The sequence below is a fragment of the Sarcophilus harrisii genome, chromosome 4 (genome assembly GCF_902635505.1).
Source record: "Sarcophilus harrisii chromosome 4, mSarHar1.11, whole genome shotgun sequence".
Classification (NCBI taxonomy): Eukaryota; Metazoa; Chordata; class Mammalia; order Dasyuromorphia; family Dasyuridae; genus Sarcophilus; species Sarcophilus harrisii.
Window position 1 is genome coordinate 377037391 of NC_045429.1, and position 27125 is coordinate 377064515.

At 33.6% G+C, this 27125-nt stretch overlaps 1 protein-coding gene and 1 long non-coding RNA gene across 3 annotated transcripts in view; one reads left to right on the forward strand and one right to left on the reverse strand.

The window, feature by feature from the left end:
* Nucleotides 1–27125, forward strand: part of CHRM3 (cholinergic receptor muscarinic 3) — a 616899-nt gene that overhangs the window by 500825 nt on the left and 88949 nt on the right. For both annotated transcript variants that reach the window (XM_003767793.3, XM_031966949.1), the window contains exon 4: nucleotides 17913–18024. The gene's annotated coding sequence lies outside the window, so the exon portion shown is untranslated. The remainder of the gene's footprint in view (nucleotides 1–17912; nucleotides 18025–27125) is intronic.
* The window catches only part of LOC116423366, a 150024-nt gene that overhangs the window by 74579 nt on the left and 48320 nt on the right, over nucleotides 1–27125 (reverse strand). The gene's annotated exons all lie outside the window — the stretch shown is intronic.

Below are 27125 nucleotides of genomic sequence, written 5' to 3' on the forward strand. Positions count from 1 at the left end.
GAGGCAAGAAGACCTCTGCTGTCCCTGGGCATTGTTGTGTTCTCAAAAGGTTAGAGGAAAGTTAGCAGTGAAGTAACAATTCACATTCATCTGCATTCTGAACCCTGCATGTGTCATAATCTTATAAATCTTATAAATCATAGAATCTTATAAAATCATAGAATTTCAAAGTTAGAAGGGATTCCATCAGCCATATTATTCAACCCATATTCAAAGGAAATTCTTACCATAGCACACAAAGCAAATGGTTATTCATCCTCTTCTTGAAGATCTAAGGCAAGGGGGGGAACCATTTCCTTCCTAGGCAACTCATTCACATTTTGTAGTAAGCCACTTGTTAGAAAGATATCTGATATCAAGTCTACATTTGCCTCTGCATAACTTTTACCTACTATTTCTGGTTCTGAATTATGGGGTCAAATAAAATAAATTTTATCCCTGTTCCATATGGCAATGAAGGCCATATAGGCCTTCAGATATTTGAAATAGATTACATGTTCTCCCTGAATCTTTTCTTCACCAAGCTAAGTATTCACAATTTCTTCAAATAATCCACAGAGGGCAGTGTGCTTCCTTATTATGGTTGAAATTCTCTCTGGATTGCTGTACTTATAAGGAAGGAATATTCTTTCTTCAAGTATTTATCCATACCACCAAGAAATAATTTTTTTTTCAAATTAAAAATAACATATAACAATCTCACATTCTATCAAGAATGACCCTGAATGCTCTGAATGACAAAGATCCATTTGGACAAGGTTCTAAGTCACCATTTTTTGATAGTTACAATTTGATGTTAACATCCACTGTCAAGTGTTTATATATATATATATATATATATATGAAATGAAATAATATTTATATACACACACACATATATATAAAATATCCATAGGTAATCACAAACAGCAGGCCTATGTTCAGAGATAGAAGAAATACCTGGATGACATCAGTAATAAAAGAGAAGGAAGGAAAAGGGAAAGTGAGGGGAATAAATATTTATATAGCAACTATTATGTGACAAGATGATACTGTGTACTATATTAGCACTGTTCTAATGCTATTTATATTATTATTTCATTTGATCACCCTGAGAGGTGGTTGCTGTTATAATTCCATCTTACAGTTGAAGAAACAAGTAAATAGAGGTTAAGTGATAAGTTAGTGTCAGAAGACAATTTTGAATATGGAGTCAGCAGCATTCTATAATATCGGAATGAACCAGTGGGACATAGTCTATTCTTAAAAGAAAATTAACCTGGAAAACGCTTGTTAGGTACAACATAATGGCAATGATAAGTAAAGTGTTTCTCATGCAACAAGGTTTTGCAAATTCAATCTAGGAAGTAGACTTATTCTACAGCCTTTTGGTATTTTCTACAATAGAACAGAAAGCATTTTAATCAGATTTTTCATTTGATTGGTAACAAAATGGTGTGCAGTTCAATCAGACTAAACTTATTCTTTCTTTTTCCCTAACAAATTTTATACTGCCTGATTTAATTAAGGAATTTAGAGGATAGTTATTTAGGGGGAAAAAGGGAGGAAACAGACAAACTCTGATTATAAAACAGAACCAAATCAATAAGTCATCCTTAATGACCTTATATAAAAAGAATAAGAATAACAAATGTTCTTTAGTAATTGTTATTTGACCTAATCTTGAATTATCTTACATTTTTAGTTGGGCTATCATAAACCCAGCATGGGAAATTCTCCACAATTTTCTTCAGAGAACCATGATAATACACTTTCTGAGAAAGATGATAGACTCAAGGTGTACTATAAGACACACAATTTTTTGGCTTTTCTAATGTAAGGATAATCTTTCTGAATATTTATGTGTGTTATAGGAATTTTATTTTAATTTTTTTCACCATGGGCAAAGGGATGGGAAAGAGAAAAAATAAATGTTCCTGGAAAAAAATGAAAAAAGCATTTGGAATACTTATAAAGAAATATGTAGTTTCAGTAATAACTGATTTATTTATAATCCAATTTCAAGTTTTTTGGACAAAGATTTGGGAATCTTTTGATATTTTCTTCTCCAGCTCATTTTACAGATGAGAAAACTGAGGCAAACAGGGTTAAGTAATTTGCCCTCCCAGGGTCACACAGCTAATAAGTGTTTCAAGTTACAGAACTCAAGTCTTCCTGTCTCTGGTCCTATATAATACTGTGCCACCTTTAAAGAAACAGAGTAGGCAAAATTTTGACTTTTCACAGCTTTTTAAAATAAAAATATAATTAGCCCATTTATAGTATTTATAGCTAACATAACACAAGTGAGATAATTTTCTATTCTTGAAATCTAATGCAGTGTCACCTATATTCCTAATTCTTTCCCCTTACGTGGACTACCTTTTAGACCTGCTTTTCTTTCTCAATCTCTAATCCTTGAAATCCTAACCTCCCTTCAAGCTTAAGTTCAAATTACCTTTTATAAGAAAAGTTTTCTGATCCCCCAAGTTCTTAGTTGGTTTTTTAAAATTTATTTTATAACTGTGCATTTAGTTTGTGGATATTGTGGGTGTGTATATGTGAGTAGTGCTGTGTGTATGTATACATACACATCTGTGTATGTGTATAACTTGTTATACACACTGTGTGTTTACAAGTACATATGCATATACAAATACATCACTCATTCTATTACTGTATTTACTTATCTCTATACATCTCTATCAGGGAATCATGCAGCTTTTGTTTGAAGATCATTAGTGATAGATCAAGGAAAACATTTGATTTTTACTCAAATTTAATTTTTTTTACCTAAGTGAATTCAGACAAGAGTTATCCAATATATATTAACAAAATAAAAACTATATAACAACAAAAATTTCAAGATTAACATTTACAAAATAAAAATAATAAATTTACCTATAAAGTCATTTTAATAAGGTTTTCAAACTGGAATATTAGAGAAAGTAAATACCTCCAATAAGAAAACAAATTCAACTAACAAAAATAATCTTCATGACCAAAGTGAAAGAATCTTAGGGACTGACAGAAGTCTTTATGAAAAACAAACAGAAGACTGTGGGTGGGTTCAGAGCAGACTCTAACCTTTCCTGGACACCTAAAGAAAATTAATACTGAGTAATAACCTTTTAAGTAGCTTAATAACTCTACATTGTGTACTGTGTGCTTATGCTTTCCAATGCTTACAATGGCCATCTGCTGCCCAAGCATAGAATTGCTTTCTTATACCACCTAACCCACACTAAGTTATTTTGGATGTAACTCTGCTTTCTTATGATTATAGTATTATGTAAACCATATAACTTACCCAATATTTAGCATAATGTTCTGTTTTTAGTAAGTATTTAATAAAAATTGCAGAATATTGTTTACTTTATACTTATAGGATTATAGTATTTTAGAGCTGAAGGGGACCTTAGAAATACACCACCTTATTTTACAAATGAGAAAACTGAGATATTGAAAGGTGAAAGAAAGGACTTGTGCATTATATAAACTGGTCACTGGGAGAGGTAGGGTCAAGTCTTCTCAGTCTAAATCCTTCCAAACAACACTGCACGGGATATTCTCTCATGTATTCAGACAACTTTGTAATGAGCATAAGATGCTAGAACTTAGAGAAAAATATTATCTAGTATTCAGTTCTCCAATTATTTGGCAAAAACTTGTTCATCACCTACTACCTACAAACAGCAGACAATGTGCTTCCCCTCTGTGACTCATGTTTCAAGAGCATATGTTTGACTACATCCACAACAGAGTAAAGTAGCTTTAAAAATTTCTGAATTATCGTTTAGATTAAATATCATTTTAGAAGATAATTAATAAAAGGTTTATGTCTTGAGCTGAGGATTTTTGGTATGAAAATGTGGCTGAGTTGCTTAGTGTAAATAGGACATACATTTCTAGGAAATCGGAAACATTTTCCTTAATTATTGACACCTACTGGCCTATAGTGGTGGCAGAATTCCAGGGAAAGAAACCATTTGTTTTGAGTTTAAACAGAGGTTAAACCGAAGGCCAACTATTTTTCTATTTGAAGAGAATGTGCTATTTCATGAGTTACAGCCATATGCCATTACCTGAAGAATATTGGTGTTTAAAAAAAAATGGGTATTGATTTTAGAGTGAAACTTGAATTCATTAGAAGGAAGCATAGTGTAAATTATTTTTTCCCATTACTTATTGTGAAATTACTCATCAACAAATATGGACATTTATAGATATAAAACACAAGGAAGAGAACATTATATGAGGAATTATAACTATATAGTTTAAAATATATATACATTAAGTTTAGCAAGGTATCAACAATTGTATTTGTGTCCCTTTCTGTGTTTTGTCTTCTGATCTTCCCCTCCATCCCTACCCTATAGATGGCTATCATTAGACACAAAGAGATGTATTTGTAAAATTATTCTAATACATACTTCAATTTATCAGAGGGTTTTTTCTGAATGCAGATAGTCTTCATCTTTTATAGTTAATTTGATGTTTTTAATAGTCAAAATAGCTTATAGCATGATAGCATTCCATCACAATCATATACCATAACTTCTGATTTTTTTTTAAAAAAAAGATTGATTTTTTTATGTTTATCATTAACCATTAGTCCACTTCTCTTATTATTCTAGAGTATATAAATATATCCCCTCACTTGTAATAAAACTGTTTAGTCAAGAAAAACAAATAAACTTATTGAGCATGATTGAGAATGGATGTCTATTGTGTACTCTAGTTCACCACCTCTATGCCCAGAGGTAAGAGATATATATCATATTCAAGCTTTTGAAGTCAGGGATTAATGGATTAATGGCTTGATAGATTGATAGATAAATGGATAAAAGATTTACTAATTGATTGCCATGTGTCAGGAATTGTGGTAAACACAAGAGATACAAATACAAGCAACAAATAGGTGCTGAAAAAATTGAAGGAGGATATGGAGGAGGGTAGTATTCATAAGAGCATGGTGAAAAGATAACCAGGAAATGTCATGGTGGCTTGAGCCCTGGAAAGAAAAATGACTTGTCAGATCCAAGGCACCAAGGAGTAGAATTCAAGTTTTTAATGAGATGAAAATAGATAGTTAGGGAGTAGAGACATGATGAGACTATGTCCAGGAAATCGTTTGGTTATAACTCTGGTCATAGAACTGAAGTTTTTCAAAGTTGTTTCCTCATATATTATTATGATTATTGAACAAACTATTGCCCTACTTATTTCACACTTTATCAGTTCATCATATTCCTGAATCCATCATATTCCTCCTCACTTATTATTGTTCAGTAAAATACTATTAAGTTCATATAACAAAATTTGTTCAGCCATTCTCTAATTGATGTGTATCTACTTTGTTTCCACTTTTTATCTAAAACAAAATATGCTACTAAAATGTTATTTTAGCCACTTAGGGGTTGTCCATCCAATTTCATATCACACATTGTCCAAAGAATTAAAATTGTTAATCACTCAAAAGAAAATGGAAAATCAACAATGGACATACCTCAAGCATATTTCCAATGATTAATTCAATGAAAGAAGCAGTAGGCTGAGAGACAACACAAAGGGAGTCTCTAATTAAGTTCATACTCTCTTTTTGTAGGCCAGAGAGTCAGAATCATAGACAACTATGGATAGACAATTTAGTGACCACAGAATTAAAACTGTGTTAATATCATGACCCTGAATAAGAATAGTTTAATGGAAGGAGGAAGCCAGAAAGTGTAGCAAATGTCCTATTTTTAATGGAGGACCAGAAGAAAACTAAAAACATTTTAATAACTCCAAGAACCAACTCTAAGCAAAATATCTCGAATATAGATCTGCTTTATAAATATTTATTGGAGTTTTTTGAGTAAACTCTGTTCTTTTAATACTTTCATCATTGTCCCCTGTAAGATGGATGCTAAATCCTCTTTAAAAACCTAGGAGAATGTTGTATTGTTATTAGCAGGTGAAGGATAGAGATATTGTATGTTCTATGATAGGTAGCACATTTGTTAATTAAATTTATTATATTAATTACATGAGTATTAATATCAATCTATTGTATCTAATATGTTAAAACTTTGTGGTTTTCTCCTCACTTGGCATGTGAAGTATAAAGACCTTGGTAAAGAAAAAGAAATGGATGCATCTTTAATATTGAAGTTTATTCCAATGACTTAAATCCTAGTCCTAAATAGCAGGCAGAATATGAGAATATCCTTCATCTCCATTTAAGCAAAAGTATGCAGTTGGACAAGAAAATAGAAGTCAGCAGCATCAATCTGAAATATTCATTAGAAAACCTATGAAAAATAAAAAAGCTTTAATAAAAAAGAAAACTATGAAATAAATCATCAAGTATAAAACCTTTGAAGATGCTTTAAAAATATGATGATCATAAACAAGAGACCTCTGAAAGAACCAGAAATGTGGGTAAAATAGAAGAAAATAAATATTTTGAGGGGAAATAAAGAGAGGTGCCTCTTCTCAAAAAAGGGAATGCATCCGCCAATGGTTTGGCAATTTATTTTTCTCAAGGCCAGCATGAAACATAAGTTGGAGAGATGGCCTCGGGTAGAACTCTCAAGTTTTGTTGGCAAAGTCTGTTGATGAGAAAGACAAAAAGCAGCATATGGAGAAATACAAAAATATATACTCCCTAGATACACTGCCTCTTCAGATGTCAAGAAAAAACCTGGAGTGAGCACAATAAGTGTGGCATGCTAAAAAGTTAAGAATTCAAGGCCCACCCACAGAGCCAAACATGAAATATTAGGCAAGTTGCTTCTTTTTTCCCAACCCCCCACTCTTTTGCAGATTTTTTTTTCTTCTACTGCTTCTTTGGAAGATAATGTTGCCTGTAAAAAAGGAACTTATAAATGTCCTTAGTTGCTTCATTATTAGATAAAGATCCAATAGGATACCAAATAAGATTTTAGGAAATAGGAGCTTAAATCAGGAATTGTCATTCTTAATAATGGGAAGAAGTAGAGTAAAAAGAGCATTTTATTTTAAGTAGGAATTCTGAACCATTTTTTGTTTCATGAACTCCTTATCAATCTGGTGTCATGGATCCCCTTTTGGAAAAAAAAAAAAAAAGCAAATGTCATTGCATAAAATAAAGTATATATGATTGCAAATGAAAACATAGTGAAATAAAATGATCAAAATAATATTTTATGAAAAAAATTCACAGATCCCAGGTTTAAAAAAATCTGATTTAGATTTTAAAGGTTTAGGTTAGAATAGAAGCTTATCTTCTCACTGTGTAAATCACAAGTCAGTATCTATCTCTGAGTCTCATTCTCCTTACCTATAAAAGTAGAAAAGTACTACTTGCATTACTAACCTTATGTATTATGAGCTTAAAATGAGATCATGTACATAAAAGTAGAAGTCTTTGGTGGGAGAGCCAAGTTTTTGTCCTGGTATTCACACTCATGTTTTTTTTTTTTTTTTTTTTTTTTTCCCCTTTATGCTTCCCTGCATCAGAGTAGTTCCTTCTTTATAAGGCAAATTGATTGAAATTTCCATGCCTCTGGTTTTTATTTCTGGATATCTAGGAGCTGTTTCCTCACTACTAAAATGTTTTGGGGTCTGTTACTATCTCCTTTACAAATTTACTTTCAGGTCTAAAACTAGGGTTAGAGAAGACTGTATCTTACATGAGGATCTTGGGATTTAAATAGATAGATAGTTAGATAGATAGAATGAAAAACATTAAATTCAACCCCCTCATTTTATGGAGGAGAAAATCTTCCCTCACTTAAGCACTTATCCCAAGATTCCAGAAAGGGAAGACATCAAGTCCTCTGATTCCAGAGTTAGCATGCTTTCCTCTGTACCTTCCTTAAGATACTTGACTTGAAAGTTTTTTAGTGGGTATTTCTTCTATCCATACTATAATGCATAGAAACTGAGAAAAGATAGAAATTAGAGAGTTTTAATATTTTACATAAAAGGGGGAGATTTACTGGGACCAAATGGATCCATGGTTTGGTCCCAGGGCTGAATGAGACTATCTTCTCCAAGAATCCAGCAGGGCATGTGAGGCTCTTATGAAATACACACACACACACACACACACACACACACACGGCCCCTGAGGCAGGGGTGGAGTCAGAGAACTGAGACTGTTCTAACAGGGTGGGGGGAGGTATTAGACATCTGATAAGTAGGGAAGGTTTGGGTCATGATGTCTAAGATAAAAGGTCTTTCTCCTTGTCTGGATTAAACATTTACAGTTTATAATCTTAGTGTAGCCAGCCCTAAATTATATCAGTTCTAATGATCAGGAGGAAGGGTAGTATTGCAACCAGGGGGATTGGAGGCAGAACAATTAGGAACCGAGGTAGAACAATTTAAGGGAAACTGAGGCAGGGCAATTAGAAGGGAACTGTGTCGCAACAGTACAAATTGCAAAATCTTCACAGATAGAGTTTGTGAAATTCTTTGGTTAACACTTCATCACCCTAAGACCATGTTCACCTTTCTGAAAATAACTAGCATAGTCTTCAGGAGACAGTTAAAACAGTCCATAGGTAAAGCCTTTCCAGTATGATGGGACCTTCTCAGCTCATGTTTGGGTAGCATGGCAATTGAGAGCATAGGATCATCTTCACCTCATGATGAAATATTAGAAGAACAATATAATGAAGATTTAACTATATATAAAATGATAAAAATCCATATTATAGAATTTAATGCAGTATGATGTCTACAAGGTTTTTCTGCTTGGTTTTTCTAACCTAGTCATACTATGTTTGGAGCATTTGTTGTTGAGTTCCAAATTTTTAAAAGGAAATTGACAAATTTCTTGGATGGACCACACCATTTGAAGAAAGACCTGGGAAGGACCATTTAGATTAGATTTAGAGAAGAGATTTAGGGGTTCCAAGTTGCTTATTTTAAAGAACCATCACATACAAAAGAGATTCAATTTGTTCTGCTTGGTCCCAGTAACCAGAATTAGAAGACATAAGTGGAAGTTACAGAGAAGGCAGACTTCGGCTCAGTGTATGTAGGAAAAAAAATAGGAATGGGGCATGTCCAAAAGTAAAAGGAGCTGTCCTGGTATTCTAATCCTTCCCCTCACAAGAAGTTTTTAGCTGGAGGTTATAATTTCGTTAAACGGGAAAATTATAGAAGTGATTCTTGTTTGTGTTAACTGATTTCTGAAGTCCTTTTCAGCTCCAAGACTAGATTACTTCTTATTCCATTTTTTTCCCCAATAAATGTTTGAAAAGTTATCCCTGTTCCTGCTTAGTGAAAGTATTTCACCCATTTCTGCATTTAAAGGAATTCTGATTTTTTTTTCCTTCCTAGGCCTTTCTGCAAAAAGATACCAATGCCAGAGGCAAGGAGAGCCTTTTAGTTTCCCTTAAAGCCTTGTGTCCCCAGGCTATTAGCAGAGGCATAGGCAGATTGGATACAACCAAAAATTATGTTTTGACTTGGCCTTTTATCTCTCAACAGCAGGGTAATATTAAAGACAATGCTTGGTTCAAGCATTTCCAAGTGGAATCTCTATAAATGAAATTTGACATGGTTCTCCTAAGTCCCAGATGCAGAATCTTGGCACACTTCAATATGCTTACAACAAAATAAGAAAATCTGGGGAGGCAATGTAAGGTAGGCTGCCTGTACATTGGCAGAGGACAAAGTGTATCCCTGTACTATAGGTGTTCCAGCACTCTTACAAAGAGTGTCCCCACCTCCCACTGTTCTGAAACAATCATATTTTTGTTTGGAGTTTCCTTAGGCCTGATCTCAGAACGTTTAGTACTAACTTGCTGAGGAGGAGGAAAAATTCCCCTACTTGTTTGGCTAAGAGATTTCTGGAATTGTCTCTCTTTGAAAAGTTAAAAAATGTGTGTGTGTGTGTGTGTGTGTGTGTGTGTGTATGTTTGTGTATGTGTGGTTTTGAAGAGTTGTGCACCTTGTTTTTAAATAAACATTTAACAAGTGTTCATATGTTAATTAATTGTTCTATGCTACATCATAATTTTCCTTTTGTTCACATCATTAAAGGCAGCCCAATTTAATTCAGTTCAATGAAATCAAAATTTTTAGTATCTGCTGTATGCAGAGCTGTGTACTAGGTAATTTTAGTTGTGCTTCAGCCCTTTCACTCATGTCTGACTCTACATAATGAGTTCATCTTGTCAAGGATACTAGATTTCTCCAGTTTGCCATTTCCTTATCCAGCTCATTTCTCACATAAAGAACTCGGGCAAACAAGAGTAAGAGAGTTGGCTAGGATTAGACAGATACTAAATGTCTGAATTTGAATTTGAACTCAAATCTTTCAGACTATAGGCCATCACTCTATCCATTTGCTACCTAGCTACCTCAAGGAGATGCTTAACAAAATTGATTAGAATTAGTGGGAAAGGAAAGGAAGAGGAGGAAAAAAAAAGAGAAGGGAAGGGAATGAGCATTCATATACCACTTACTATGAGGTGATCACTGTGATAAGTGCTTTTTAGAAATATTTGATCCTTACAACAGCACTGCTAGGTGCTATTATTATTCCCATTATACAGATGAGAAAACTAAGTCAGAGACTGTCACTTCACTAACCTCACATGGCTGATATATTTCTGAGTCAAGTTTCAATTTCACATGTTCCTGACTTTGGGTCCACCTCTTTTATCCATTGTATCACATAGTTGCCTTGGTATAGAAGTAAAATCTTTGTTAACTAAAAGGTTGGAAGAAAGAATAAAAAAAGGAGGGAAAATATATAGGATTTGAGAAGGGGGAGGGAGGGAAGGAGAGAGAGGGACAGAGAGAGAAAGAGGAAAGAAGGGAGGGAAGGAAAGAGGGAAGGAAGGAGGGAAGGTGGAAGAGATATGTGTATGTGTATGTATTAGAAACCTTGCTCTATGCATAAACATTATTAAAACAAAGCAATTTAGTTTGCTTCATGGATAACAAAACATGCAAGTAAAAAGATAAACACAAATTTGTTTTCTTTATTTTGTCAGACATTTACTCAAACCAATAGGCTTCTAAATCATGTTGAAATTTTTCCTAAAAACACTGATTTTTGAGAGTAGACATGTGTGTTAGCATTCTGTACATAGTCTGTTATTTGTATATAATCCCTGCATTTACTAAAAGGCCATTACATTGATGTCGCAGCTGTCATGCTCAATTTTATGCATAGCCCTTATGGAAATGAGTAAAAGAAACCACTTATTCTGGCTATGGTCTTTAATAGACCCTATCACTGAAACTGATCAAGAAAAATCATTCCAGAAGAAACTTCTATTAACACACAATATATGTTTTCACCATTTTAACATCAGCCTGCTTGATTTATGGAGGAAGAGTGCTTTTCCAAGGGCAGCCAAGAACCAGTGATATTTTGTTCTATTCTTGTTCTTCCTTTCTAAGTTTGTCAAACTGAGGAAACACATATCATACCTCTTGAATGGTAGATGATAATAGGATTCTGTAACCACCCATGAAATAACCTTATTGTCTTTGGTTCTTAGTATTTCTATTTTCTGATGATTTATATAGCAACCACTTCCTCTCCATTTCATAAATATCGTGTAGCTAAAAAAGCAAAGATAATCTCTTCATTTTCAGAATTCAAAATATTTTCTAGTATAAAGACCCATAAGCCACTGTCCCAAGAATTTTAATGTGAGATACATTCATATTTATACTATTTTTTCATATAACCAGCCTCTTGTTAAAGGTATTTCTGGTTACCCTCCTCCATAGCCACTTCTCTTCAAAACACTTTGCATTCAGTACATAATCCAGGACATTATAAGCTTGAACTAGATAATTTTTAAGTTGCAGATCCCTCCCATTTCTAACATCCTATAAATGTTGGATCACAATTTGGACTATCTTTGTTTATGAGTCTATGAGTAAAACATACATTTAATTATATAGTGATTGTATAAATCCCACTGTGCCACCTGATGCACTGCTAGATTGTACTATATTTATATGTGCAGAAGGGTGGTCTCTTAACTAGCCAGATTTTCTTATATTTCTAAGATGTATTTCCCCAATAGATTCAGATAAGTGATATTGTACTATATTTATATTATCATTTCTTAAAATGCTACAGGAAGTTTTTAAATAAAAATTATAGCCTTTTGAAATAAAAACAACTCAAAATAGTAGTCAAGCAATAATATTATGCCCATTAAAATAACTTAAAAAACAGCCTTCAGATGTTGTAAAATTAATTTACCAAGTAATTACAATAAAGCTCTATGACCACTGTAATTTCATCTGAAAATTATTTAACTCAACAAGTGATTAATGAAGCTTTAATTTATTCTAGTTGCTAAGAGCAAATGCAAAGGTAAATTCTTTCCCTCAAGATTCTAGGGACTTGAGCATCAAATCCCTCCAAGTTTGAGCATTCTCTAAGGCTTTTGGATAAAGCTCCCATTCTATTGTGTTTCTCTACTATTGGCTGCCATTAAAATATTTCCCTGTTCCATTAGGTTGTTATAAAAGAATATTTCCTTTGCAGGTGCAGGAAGAAATTAAAGAAATGTACTAGCTAAGAAATGAAAGAAATAAGAAAGGAAAGAAGGGAGGGAAGAATAAAGAAAGGAAAAAGGAAGGAAGGAAGAACAAAGAAAGGAAGAAAAGAAGAAGGAAGGGAGGAAGGGAGAGAGGAAGGGAAGAAGAGACTTGGAAGGAAGGAAGGGAGGGAGGGAGAGAGAAGGAGAAAGGGAAGGAGGAAGGAAGAAAGGGAAGGAGGAAGAGAGAGGAGTAAAAGAAGGGAGAGAGGAAGGGAGAGAAAAAAGGAAGGAAGGAAAGGAAAGAAGGAGGAAGGAAAAAAGGAGGGAAGGAGGAAGGAAGGAAAAGAGGGAAGGAGGAAGAGAAGAAAAGAGGGAGGAAGGGATAGAGGAAAGGAGGAATGTCCAAAGATAGTTTTTCCCTATCTCCCGTGGTCCCTGGTAGGACTGAGATTAGACTTAACCCAGATTCATTAGTTCCACCAAGTTCACAGACAAATATAGCATAGCTGATTTCTATCTCAGCTACCACTGGGTTGGGTCCCAGAAGTTGTTTCTCAGGACTTTGACAATAGACTGGCTGGCCACAAAACTCAGCATGGATTTCACTCACAGAACCCTGGGTGGCTTGCTCTCCTAATATTTTTAATTTCACAAGGTTACTGGGAAATCTCTAATTTCCTTCACTTAAAGCAGGACAAAAAGACACACCAGCAACAGAAGCAAGAGTAGGACCATATGCTTTTGAAAACCTGGCTATTGCTTCTCTTCCTGCTGAAGGTAGAGTCCTTGATTTCTCAATTTTATATTTACATATCAGGCAGGGAAAAATCACACCAAGAAAGAGTTTCTTACTAACTAGTATCACCCATTGTTAATCCAAAAGGCCTTTACCTTGTGGATAGTAGACCAAACACAAGAAATGTCTTTTTAAAATTAATTAATTAATTGATTTTAAATATACATTGCTTTATCAATCATGTTGGGAGAGAAAAATCAGAGCAAAAAGGAAAAACCATGGGAGAGATTAAAAAAAAAAAGAAGTGAACATAGCATGTGTTGATTTACATTCAATCTCCTTAGTTCTTTTGTTAAATGCAGATGGCATTTTCTGTCCAAAATCTATTGGGATTGCTTTGGATCATGGAACCACTCAGAAGAACAAAGTCTTATGTAGCATATTCCTGCTGTTGTTATATACAATGTATTCCTGGTACTGTTTGTTTTGCTCAGCATCATTTCATGTAAATCTTTCCAGGCCTTTCTAAAATCACTTTGTTCATCATTTTTTACAGAACAATAATATTCTATTAATTTCATATAACACAACTTGTTCAGACATTCCCCAACTGATTGGCATCTACTCATTTCCCAATTTTTTGCTACCACAAAAAAAAAGCTGCTACAAAATTTTTGCATATGTGTGTCCTTTTCTCTCCTTTATGATTTCCTTGGGATACAGATCCAGTAATGACACTGCTGGGTCAATGCACAGTTTGATAGTCCTTTGGGCATGGTTCCAAATTGCTCTTCAGAATGCTTGGATCAGTTCACAACTCCATCAACAAGGTATATTAGTGTACGAGTTTTCCTGCATCCCTTCCAACATTTGTGATTTTTTCTTGTCACTTTAGCCAATCTGAGAAGTGTGAGGTATTATCTCAGAATTGTTTTAATTTACATTTCTCTAATCAATAGTGATTTAGAGCATTTTTTCTTATGATTATAGATGGCTTTAGTTTCGTCATCTGAATATTGTCTATTCATATCTTTTGACCATTTATCAATTGGGGAATAACTTGTATTCTTATAAATTTTAGACAGTTCTTTATATATTTTAGAAATGAGACATTTGTCAGAAACACTGGCTGTAAAAATTTTTCCTGGCTTTGTACTTACCTTTTAATCTTGGTTGGTTTTATTTGTACAAAAGCTTTTTAATTTAATGTAATCAAAATTATTTATTTTGCTTTTCATAATGTTCTCTAGTTCTTTTTTGGTCATAAATTCCTCCCTTCTCCAAAGATCTAATAGGTAAATTATCCCTTGCTGTCCTAATTTGCTTATGGTATCACACTTTATGCCCAAATCACGTACCTATTTTGACTTTATTTTGGAAAAGGTTGTAAGACTTATAGTCATAAGTCGACATAGACTTATGCAAATTTCTCACATATTATTTTCCATTTTTCTCAGTAATTTTTACCTAATAGTAAGTTCTTATCCCAGAAGCTGGAGTTGAGGGTTTATCAAATACTAGATTACTGTTGGCCTTGATTATTGTGTCGTGTATTTAATCTATTCCACTGATTGACCATTCTTATCCAAAACTGAATGGTTTTAATGTTTGATGCTTTGTAATTTAGTTTTAGGTCTGCTTCTACTAAGTCATCATTCTTTGTAAATTTTTTCATTAATTCCTTTTTTTCTTGACTTTTTCATTAGTTGTAAGTTCACCCTTCTCATTTTTGATGCTGGTGATTTTTGTTTTTCTTCTTTCCTTTTTCTAATCAAATTACCTCAAAGTTTATTTCTGTTTTTTCCTATAGAAATGATTGAAAGTCTTTTTCTTCATTGAAAATCCATTGCTTCCCTTGAAACTCGCTGGGTAGTTAATTCTTAATCATAATCCTAGATCCTTTGATTTCCAGGAAATGTGATATTCCAGGTCCTTCTATCCTTTATTGTAGAAGCTGCCAGAGTCAGGGTAATCCTGAATGTTGCTCCTTGATATTTGAATTATTTTTGTCCGATAGCTGGCAGTATTTTTTTCCTTCAGATTGTAGTTCTGGAGTTTTGCAATAATGTTCTTTGGGGTTTTCCTTGTGGGATCTCTTTCTGAAGGTGATTGATAGATTCTTTCTAGACTATTTTGCCCTCTGTTTCTAGAATATTGGAGCATTTTTTTCTTGATGATCTCTTAAAGAATGCAACCCAGGCTCTTTTTTTGGTCGTGGCCTTCAGATAAACCAATAATTTTTAAATTGTCTCTTCTGGATCAATTTTCCAGGTCTGCTATTTTTCCAATTAAGTATTTTATATTTTCTTCCATTGTTTCATTCTTTTTAGCTTATTTGACTGATTCTTGATGTCTTAGAAAGTTTTTAGTTTCCATTTGTTCTTTTTAATGTGTGATTTTCTTCAGTTAGCTTTTGTATCTTCTTTTCCATTTTGTTTATTCTACTTTTGAAGGTGTTATTTTCTCAATGGATTTCTTTTTGCATGTGGCCAATTGTATTTTTTAAGGAATTACCTTCCTTTTCTAAGCTGCTGACTTTCTTTTGCATACCTCTAGTTTTTCTCATTTTTCTTCTAACTCTATATTTGCCTTTTAAAGTCTTTTATGAGCACTTCCAAAAAGCCTTTTTTGGCTTGAGAATGAGATTCTCTCATTTTTTGAGATTTCCTCTGTGGACATATTGTCCTCATCTGAGTTGGCATTTAGGTCTTCCCTGTCACCATAATAGCTTTCTATGGTCAAGATTCTTTTCTGTTTCTTGTTTATTTTCTTTCCTTTTCTTTTGGTATTTCCTCTTTTTTTATCTTTATATTAAGCTCCGTTCCCGGGATAAAGTGTGTGCTGTCCCAACTTTCCTGTGCAGTTCTGAGCCTTGGCTTTGAGTATAAGAGACCCTTGTGTTTGCAAGGGGTAACTTTATCTGCTCTTTCCAGGAAGTCTGGTTTTCTATAATTTGCCTTGTGAGCTGGGAATGGGGACTCCTCTACCGGTTTGCTCTGCTCCTGAGCCAGGACCGAGGATCTCAGTTGCTGATCTGCTGTGATGAAGATCCTCTTGCTGGCTTTCCCAGAATCTGACTGAGCTGGGATGAATATTCTTTTCATCTCAGTGAGACTAACCTTTCATAAAGTTTTTCCAATCTATCCTGAACTGGAGAGTTGTTTCACTCACCAGTCTGTGTTCAGAGGCATGGTTCAATGTAGTTTTCATAGAAAACTAAGATAGTCTGAATAGCTTCATGATTTTTCTCAGCCATTTTGATTCCACTCCTGGAAGTCTTCCCATAAAATGTGTATACATGCTCTTGAGTCCACGTGGTGATTACCGCAAAGGGGTACTCTCTGTATGCTCATAAGGACTAGGTTTGCTGGATACTCTTCTGTTATACACTCCTTCCCTGCATCTCTGATCTTATCAATAGAGATACTGCCTCCAATATTATAGAATCCTTCCATGCTGTTTCAGTCTGAAAAACTCTGGTCCACACCCTCCCACAAATCTCCCAAACACATTAGATCTTCTAGGTACATATACAAAGCCATATAATACAAAGCTATGTAATACAAAGTGTAATGAAATAAACTGAATTCTGTGAGTTCTGAGAAGAGAGATCACTCTAGTTTGAGTGAGTAGCAAAGGGGAAATAATGAGTTTAGATTTACTCTATAGTTTTTATTAAAGGAAGGAAAGAGGGAATGGTGCATTGAAAAGGTGAATGTATCATTAAGAAATTTCAGAAATAGAGAAACCTAAACGTTTAAAGGCAGAAAGGACAAACCCAGGGAAGGAGAGAAATTGACAATGTGGAGAATGATATGGTGAGCAGTAATTTATGTAAAAAAAATTTCAAGGAACCAGGAGAAAATAGAGTGAAGGGCATGGGCAATCTAATCTCCTTCATCAATATCTTTTTTAATATGTTGGTCAGAAACAAAAAAATCATATTTATTATTTACAAAGACCTCAAAAGATGCCTTGAGAGACCCTTCTGTTAAAACAATGAAAATTTTACTTTGTAGATAATAAATATGAACTTTATGTTTCTGACCAACATATTAAAAATGAGCTTTTTAATCACAGGAGATTAGATTGATATATTCATCCCTGTTGAGTTTTATCTTTTTTTTATCTGAAAAGAAAAAGGACTCAAGAAATAGAAGACTGGGATGAAGGAAAATAGGTTCTTTAGATTTGAAAGAATAAATTATGTGGAAAGGAGTTTTCTCATCAGAATATAATTTTACAGATTATGGGAAAGGAATAGTATATATGTAAATTTTAATTCCTGCATTAATCTTGAAAGATGAGATTTATTTAGAAATGTGTTTCACACCAGACCATCAGAATTAACTGTAATCTACAAAAGATTTGCAGTGGCTAATTTTCAAAATCTCTGCCTGCGCTGCTCTTGACATTTGGGCTTGACTTCTTAAAATTCAAGGTACAACTAAATTTCAATCTCCTTTGTAAAACTTTTCCAGGTTGCCCAAGCCAGAAGTATTCTAGTCCTTCTCCATAGATATTTATCAAATGAACAAAATGAATGAATGAATCAGTACATGGGCTTATGTCTTTCCACCCTTCTTTGAGCTTAAACAATCTGCCAGTTGTAGTCATAATGTACTTTGAAATAATTGCCTTGATTACATGAACAGAATGAGGAAAATGAGGTGGATTATTATTTTTTTTATTTTTTCCAGGTGGTGTGTTCTCAATGCCTGTGTCTGAATCATATCATTGATTTTTCATTTATTTTATCTGATTCTCACCATCCATCTCTATCAAGAACAAAGGAGGAAAGATCAAGAAAAGGTTAATATTAATGTGCATGCTATGTCTTAATAGAAATTAAGTTGCTTTCACAACCCTTTTTTTCCCTGATGAATTGTATAAATGCCTTAACAAAAGCTAAAAATCTGTCAAATATGGATATCCTCAGAAATGGGTGATATAAGAGTTCAGATTGCTTCTATTAAAGAAGCAGTATTACACTTAATCTATATTAAAATTGGAGCTAAGAGATCTGAACTAGTATGTTCTGACTCTTATGTTCTTACTCTTACTGACTAACAGTGTGGCCTCAGAGAAATTAACAATAATTAGTGATGCCAATAATTAGCAATAATAACATGTTTATAGAGTAATTGGTAATTTGCAAATTGGTTTTGAATTCATTTTCTCCTTTGATCTTTACAACAACTCTGTGGGTTAAGTAGTACAAGTACTGTTATATATCCATTTTGTAGGTGTGGAATCCGAAATTTAGAGAGGCAGCAATTTTTCCAAGGTCATACTTGAACTTCTCGTGTTCCTGTAACTCAGCCCTTCATCCTGTAAATATGGGAAGCTTTTGCTAGATGCCAGGAATATAAGATGCATTCCCTGCTTTCATGGAACATACATTCTACTGACTCTGGTACTTTTGCTGTTACCCTCTCTGCCAAAAGGCTACCTTATACTGAGGTTCAATTTTTTCATATATATAAAGAGGATAAGAATATTTACATAATCTGCCTCATGACATTATTATAAATATAAAACGACATAATAGAAGTAAAGAATTTGGTAACTCCAAAGCACTTTAGACTCTAAAATTAATTTTTGTTATATTTGACACTGCCTTATTATAGGATTACTTCTTACTCCTTTCAGAAGTCCCAGTTAGAGTCCCCTTTTATATCACATTCTGCTCTATGGTAAAAAGTAACCTATTAAGATTGATAAATCCACCTCTTCTTGTAATTCCTTGCTCCACCCATTTTAAAAAGTCAGCAGACAGATTTTCATTTTGCTGGAGGGACAAGTCTGGATAATAACAGCTGAGAAGTTTTTTTATCTATATGCAAGTGGGCAGAATTTCTTTTACAATCTAGGAAATAACCCTTTGCCAAATGAGATAGAGATATATTCACTTTCAGGAAGGTTTCAAACTGAATGCTAGAAAAATAAATACATATATGCATGTGCCATGTACATTGCATACATAACATATATATATATGTGTGTATATATATATGTGTGTGTGTAGATGTGTATATTATATATATGTTCTATGTACACAGAGAGAGATAAATAATAATGGAGATGTTATACATATACATGGGTATGTTTGGTCAGTCATAACTATGGGAAAAAATGAGGATTAAAGATAGGATTTATTTTTGGAGTACCTTTTTTTTCTGAGAAAATTGGGGTTAAGTGACTTGCCCAGGGTCACACATCTAGGAAGTGTTAAGTGTCTGAGGCCAGATTTGAACTCAGGTCCTCCTGACTTCAGGGCTGGTGCTGTATCTACTGTACTGCCTAGCTGCCCTAGTACTTTTTTAATGTTATCAAATGAACAAAATGAATGAATGAATCAGTACATGGGCTTATGCCTTCCCACCCTTCTTTGAACTTAAACAATCTGTAGAGTTTTTTGTAGATATTTGAACACTGCCTTTACATTTTTAAAGTGTATTTTAAAATTATATATCTTGAAGTTCTGTTTTGGAGTCTTCAGGTTTCCTAGCTTTAACAACAAAAATAAAGATATGAAATTCTTGTACAGTAAAGGGGATGATGGGTACTAGGTATGTGGCCTTTGCTATACCTAATCTGGAAATATTTTAGTGCTTACTTGGCCTCTGTACCTAAAGATGAACATAGCCTGGCTGTTTTTTTTACAGCTTAAAAACAAACACTCACACATAAACAAAAACCACAAACTGATGGCTCTTTAGGTAAATGGTGATTGCAAATGTTGCTTCAGATAGATAGAAAGACCCAATTACCTTGTGGCAATTTAGAATTTTATTTCTTTTCTTAGTAAATCATGTTAACCTCATAATTTTAGCTAGTATTTATGTGACACTTTAAGAATTACAAAGGACTTTATATGTGTTATATCATTTATATCAATTATATTATGTCTATTTCTTCTTCTCCTCCTCTTCTTTCTTGTCCTCCTCCTCCTCTTCAATCTATAATCAATGGAGAGAATTCCCCATGTGAAAATTCCCTTTATTGTTGTAGTTTAGCAGTTGTTGACTATTTTATAATCTTAAAAAGAGCTGCCTGGGACAACAAGAGAGAATATGTGATTGCGCCAAAGCCACATTACAGAAAATATGTTTCAGACATTTGTCTTGTGTAAACACACATACACACACACACACACACATCTGAATTTTAAAAAAACAACACGCTATATAAATCAAATGATTATAATAAAAAGCATGGTGAGTAAAATCAATGTAAGTAACAGTGTAAGTACAAGAATAAAATAAGTCTATATCTACAAATGCTAAAAGAATACAAAATAGAGCCATGATCAAAGTTAGTAGGCTTTATATAAGAGGGAAGTTTTAAGATAATGAAAATATTAATGGAAATGTGGAAGGGGTCAAGGAAGAGGATGATGGAGGGATAGAAGAGAATAAGATGCCAAGTAATCATCCTGGAGAATTATTAGCAGAATCAACTGTTATTGAATGGTGTATATATGTGTATAGAGAACTGAATTTGGACTCAGGAAAACCTGGATTCAAATCCTACTTAAAAGATTTAGTCACCATAGGTGATTTCTGTCACTAAGGTTATCTTTTAACTCTTGACTCATCTTCAATCTCTTTCTTTGTAAAATACTGATTAAAAGCACTTATTTCACAGGACTAGTATAGGAAAAAATGAGATAATACACATGAAGCAAACTTTTAAGTACTATGAAAACGTGTCATCATAATTATTATTATTCAGCAAGTCAGTGTCATAAACGTAAAAGAGTCGAACCAAAAATCTAGAAAACTTTAAGATTATTTCTTTGTTAATGTAGGTTTCAGCCATTCTTAAAAGAAAAAAAAAGGCAGTGGAATGAGGATAAGTATAATAGCTGGTATTTCTACAGTAGTTGAGTTTTTCAAAGTACATTACATGCATTATATAATCATATCTTTCTCAAAATATAAGCATAGGAGGAACCATATACTAAGAGAAAAAAGAAATACTGTAGCATTTCTGACCAAATTCTCAGGGTTAAAAATGCTATGCTAGAATATAACTCTGTTCCTATACTGTTTATATCTGGAAGGTAAGATCTGAACTTTGTCAGCTCTTCCATTCTTCTACAAATGAGGGTAACTGTAAGCTTGGTAAAGCTCTGAAGGATTTATAAACTCATTAGGAGTTTCAAGCCTACATAGAAGTCTTTTAAAAATCTCTACTATAAACATAAATGTTGATTGAATGGATGCAGAATAAAGTTTCTTAAGACATCAGGAGGAACAGAATACACATATACACATGCATATACCTATGTATACATATATATATGTGTGTGAGCATATATACATATATGAACTCTAATAGCTTAAGCATATGTTAGGCCTTATCATATATATATGTGCATATAATGTATGAATATATGTGGATATGTGCATGTATGAATATATATGTGAATGTATGTAATGCATATTTATATACATAGGGAGACAGTGAGGATTTTACATAGCTTAAAACTGTACTAAGACTTTTGGGATACACATACATATTTGTCTATAAACATATATACAATATAAATATGTATATACATGTTTATTAATCTCAAGGTTTTTTAAAATCATTGTTAGTACATAACAAATAGGGGAATTAAGAAGAACAAATAGAATATTTTTGTCTCAGTTCCCATGGACCCCTGAAAGACTAGATAAAATGTGACTTGAGAATTCATCACTTTTTAGGATAAATGAAGTAGAATATATATATATATTTTTTTCTCTTCATATGCTTCTTCTTTTAAAAAGGATAAAATAACACTTCTTTCTCAGGGTTCTTGGGAGGATAAAATGAGATATTTGTAAAGCCTGACAGATACTGGGTGGCAAATAAATGCTTATCCCATAATTTTCCCTCACACCATGAATAAAATAATCAGTCAAGCCCAGATTTTTAGTATTTTCCCATTTATTACGCAAAAATTTTCATACTGATATTTTAACAATGATCTGCCCATTTTTAGTCATCCTGACCTACATCATGGCACTGGACTCAGGTGACTATAGACTGATGTCTGCACTGCTTTGCTCTACTTAAATACAACTCATTTACAAGTCACAACATCACCCTCCTGAAGTAATTGTCTTCTTCAAGAACAAAGGACAAACAATGTAATATACCTCTCTCCAGCACACCACTGGCCAAAACTATTTACTATATGCTTTCTGAGAAATGGTTAAGCCCTTCCTTCCTATCTGTTCTCATACTTTCTCTTCTAAATATTTCTCTTCTGGGACCCCATTTATTCTAAACATGTATGTGTATATAAAAACATTAGTATCCTTGTGAATAATATTTCTGAGCAGGATACTGGATTAATTGAGTACATAGATATTACTTCTAGTCATATTTCTTTCTTTTTTTTATTTAATAGCCTTTTATTTACAGGTTATATGCATGGGTAACTTTACAGTGTTAACAATTGCAAAACCTCTTGTTCCAATTTTTCACCTCTTACCCCCCACCCTCTCCCCTAGATGACAGGATGACCAGTAGATGTTAAATACATTAAAATATCAATTAGATACACAATAAGTATACATGACCAAAACATTATTTTGCTGTATAAAAAAGAATCAGACTCTGAAATATTGTACAATTAGCTTGTGAAGGAAATCAAAAATGCAGGTGGGCATAAATATAGGGATTGGGAATTCAATGTAATGGTTTTTAGTCATCTCCCAGAGTTCTTTCTCTGGGCGTAGCTGGTTCAGTTCATTACTGCTCCATTGGAAATGGTTTGGTTGATCTCGTTGCTGAGGATGGCCAGGTCCATCAGAACTGGTCATCATATAGTATTGTTGTTGAAGTATATAATGATCTCCTGGTCCTGCTCATTTCACTCAGCATCAGTTCGTGTAAATCTCTCCAGGCCTTTCTGAAATCATCCTGTTGGTCATTTCTTACAGAACAGTAATATTCCATAATATTCATATACCACAATTTATTCAGCCATTCTCCAACTGATGGATATCCATTCAGTTTCCAGTTTCTAGCCATCTAGTCATATTTCTTAAAGTTAAGTTTCAGGTGTTACAAAGTTATTTTGTTTTTTGTTTTCCTTCCCTTCTAATATTCTTCCCTTGGAGTGGGATGCACTCAGAACAACAGTTTACTAATGAGACAAAGAACTATAAAACTGAACACTAGAGGAAAATTGTGCCTTTTGAATATGACTACACATTTAAGTACTCTGGAATACAACTATACACTTAAGTAATCATAGTTGGGTTCTTTTCATTCAAGGACCCCAAGTCATAGGCCCTTGAAAATTTCATCAGCTTTGAATGTTTCTTAATTATTTCATTCATTTCAATTCAATAGACATTCAGTAAGTTCCTAGGATTATTACACTGATAATTCGATCTCAGCATCTAGTATAACTTTTCACTTTACAGATGAAAATATTAAATGTATATATAATATATGTGTATGTATGTGTGTATACATATATACATATAATATATACACATGCATACATACATATACATATGCCTCTAAAACCCCCAAAAGAGGATCAGAAACATTGAATTATTCCTATACGAGTCTTTCCAGGGATTTCAAATTCTTTGTTTAACAAAAATAAAGAATCTTTTTTCTCATGAAAATGTTTTCTAGTCTGTAGACACTGTGATAGGTGAAGAAAGATCACCAGGCAAAACATTTTTACTATTATAAGAATCAAAAATCCTTTTCTGGGAAACCTGACTGTTTACAAAAGAAAACTATTTATGCTTAGGAGGTAATTTCTTTTAAAAAAAAATGGCTCAGGAGATTAATAAAATGTCTACATTTGTAGTAGGAAAAATATCATCTAAAAAGCTAATGGTAAAGTAGAAAAAGATTTCTTGAAAAACAAGTAAGAAGAGGGTAAATATAATTCTTGCCTTAAATGACAAAGACTACAATAACAAATTTTTACATTTTTATTGCATTTTACAATTTTTTTTCAATTTTAATGCCTATTATATCATTTGATCCTCACAGGAAATCGATGAAATGGGCATTTATAAATATGGAAACTAGGTTGCAAATATGAAATGGCAATATCTGTGTACTTATGGTTCAGTATCTTTCTTAGCAGGCTATTTAGGAGATTACTACCCAAAAAGCAGATGATACCAGGGTACTAAATATTAGATTGGGCTTTGTTTAATATTTGACCACTTTAAATAATATTATATTAGCACATACCAAAATTTCTAATTTTTTATGAGTTATTTCATCAACTCATCCCTTGTCAAAATAGAAAGAAAAAATAAGTTCCATAGAGCCTTCTTGTTAACTGCAGAACACACTATTTCTAGTGTCTAGTAACTTGCTGCACCAGTGGGGCCATCTGTCAGTGATTAATATTCATTTTTTTTTCAGCCTGGCACATGCAGTGATTAGCCCTTGATTCATTGTCAAGGCTGCAAAAGACACTGAATATAGAACTTTTGTAGGTCATTTACGAAGGTTTGGCTCTACAAACAGATTGCAGAGGCCATCTACCTACCTTCTACTTTCAAGCCAAACTGTCATCAGCTATACAAAGTGACCTAAAGTGTCATCTTTTTTTTTTTAATAAGTTAAGATTAAATGGAGATCTTTAAATTACTGAGTTGCCTTGCTACCATTGCACCTGTGAAAAACCCATACATATACATGGGCAAAAATTTGTACTTTGGCTCCTTAAACAAGGCTATATTAAGGTTACAGTGCTTAGAGAACACAATTGAAAGCAAAAATATTAAAGAATATAGGAAGAAAAGTAGCCTTAAAACACTTCCCAACAAATCTGATACACACAATCCCATAAATACTTAAGCCATCAGACAATCATAAGAAAAATGCATGAGGACAAAAAAGCATAAAACAAAACACACACATTGGGAAAATAGATGCCTAAAAAAAAAAAAAAAAGTACATGTGTGTAGGAACAACTCATACCCCAAATTCTACAGAACCATTGATGTTATTTGATAATGTTATGCTGCTTCTACCAGGACAGTTCCTGATATAATTGGTCCTCCTGAAGAACTAAGGACAAACAACAGTCTAATCTACCTGTTCAAACTCTGTCCAGCACACCACTGGCTAGAACTGCTTACTATAAGGCTTCTGGAAAATGGTTAAGCCATTCCTATTTGTTTTCACACTTTCTCTTCTAAATATTTCTCTCATGGGAACCCTCTTAATCCTGCCCGATCATATTTATCATCTTATATCAGTCAGTTAATTGATATTCACTTATTAAGCCCTATACTAAGTACCAGTCACTATGTTTGACTCTGAAAACAAAGACAAAAATAAAACTACCCTTGCCATCAAGGAGATTCTATACTTACCTTTTATAGTTGGGGTTTTATAGTGCATGTGCAAAATATGAGTATGTGCAAAATAAATGTAAGATAAGGATAGAAGATAGAAAACAGTATTAAGAGGGAATCAAAAAAGATTCAAAAGTAGTAATTAAGCTGATTCCATGCTAACTTTAAAACCATTATTGAGGAAGCTATGAAACTTAAATTCATTAAAATTTCCATTCATGTGAACTTCTTGGTGTTTTTCCATGGGTCCAAAAATTTTGGAATATGTGTTACATACCAAAGTGTCATATTTATTGATGCTTTAGAAACAATTGGCTATAACTTTTAGAATAAGCCTTAGGGTAGAGAGCTCTGAAGCTGAAATAGAAAAGATGTGGATTTCAGCTGGGCATGTCTGATCTTGATGTTGCTCTTGGATTAACAGACCTTGCATTTACTGTATATTGCCTACTTGTCTATTGGGATTCTTTTAAATAGTGTACATATTTGCACACTACCAGGTGGCTTACAGGAAAATGAGAAATGAAGTATGAGATGTCTGAATAGAGGTTGGCATATTATACTTCCTTAGGTGAAAAGAGAGATTTTTCATACTCTAAGATGGAATGGTTCATGTTGGAAGACCTAAAAAATATTGTCTAGAGTAACAAATTCATAAAGCTATAATGTGGAAAGCATTTAAATAAAGTCAGGCTGCTTATCACTCTATTTCCTGCCACCAAAGTCTAGCAAGCCATGAACTAATGGAAAGTTCATGGATTTAGAATCTGGAGATTTGGGTTTTTTCCCACAGCTTTTCCTCTGTCATGCTATTAAAAGACATCTTAGTTCATGTTTTACCTTCGTTAGTAAGGCAATCTCAAGAAATAAGACCAAAAGGAGTTTATTAGCACCCTGCAGCATTAAGCAGTTGGAGGGTGACCAGCCCCAAATTCAAACTATGTGCTGCCTTTATAGACAGGAGTAAAACAATTTCCGTATAAAGGTAAAACAGTCCTGATTGGTACATGTTTTCAGGGGGGAGATCAGATTAATATCCCTTGAGCTTCCCAGCTTATAACAGCTTCGTAGGGAAATGGGATTAACATTATTAAGTAACATTAGTGCACCTGTGAACTTCCTTCTCTTTCAGGCTGGCTGCCCAAATGCTCAAAGGTTAGAAAAGGTTAAAGTATGGAGTTACTCAAACTGACTGTACCAGTGACTGACCATGCAGTGACTGACATGACCATAGGCAAGTCATTTCATCTCTCTGTGGTCCTCAGTTTCCTCATCTGTAAAAGGAGGGGGCTACCTGAACTTTAAAATGAGTTCTAGCTTCTGTGATTCTTTGTTTTACCTGGTATTTCACCTCCTGGTTTGAAGTAATGGAAATAACTCTTTTCTACTTAGCTCTAGCACAGTTCATGGCTGAGTCATCCTGGTTTTATCCTGGTATAGATAAAACCTTCTTATAACCAGTGGTTAGGAGAAATCTGCTTTCAAATTTGTTTGCTTATACTTATAGATTCCGGGACTACTGCAAATTGCCACTACTCTGTTGCCTCTATAGAGTCTCTCTCTTCCTTC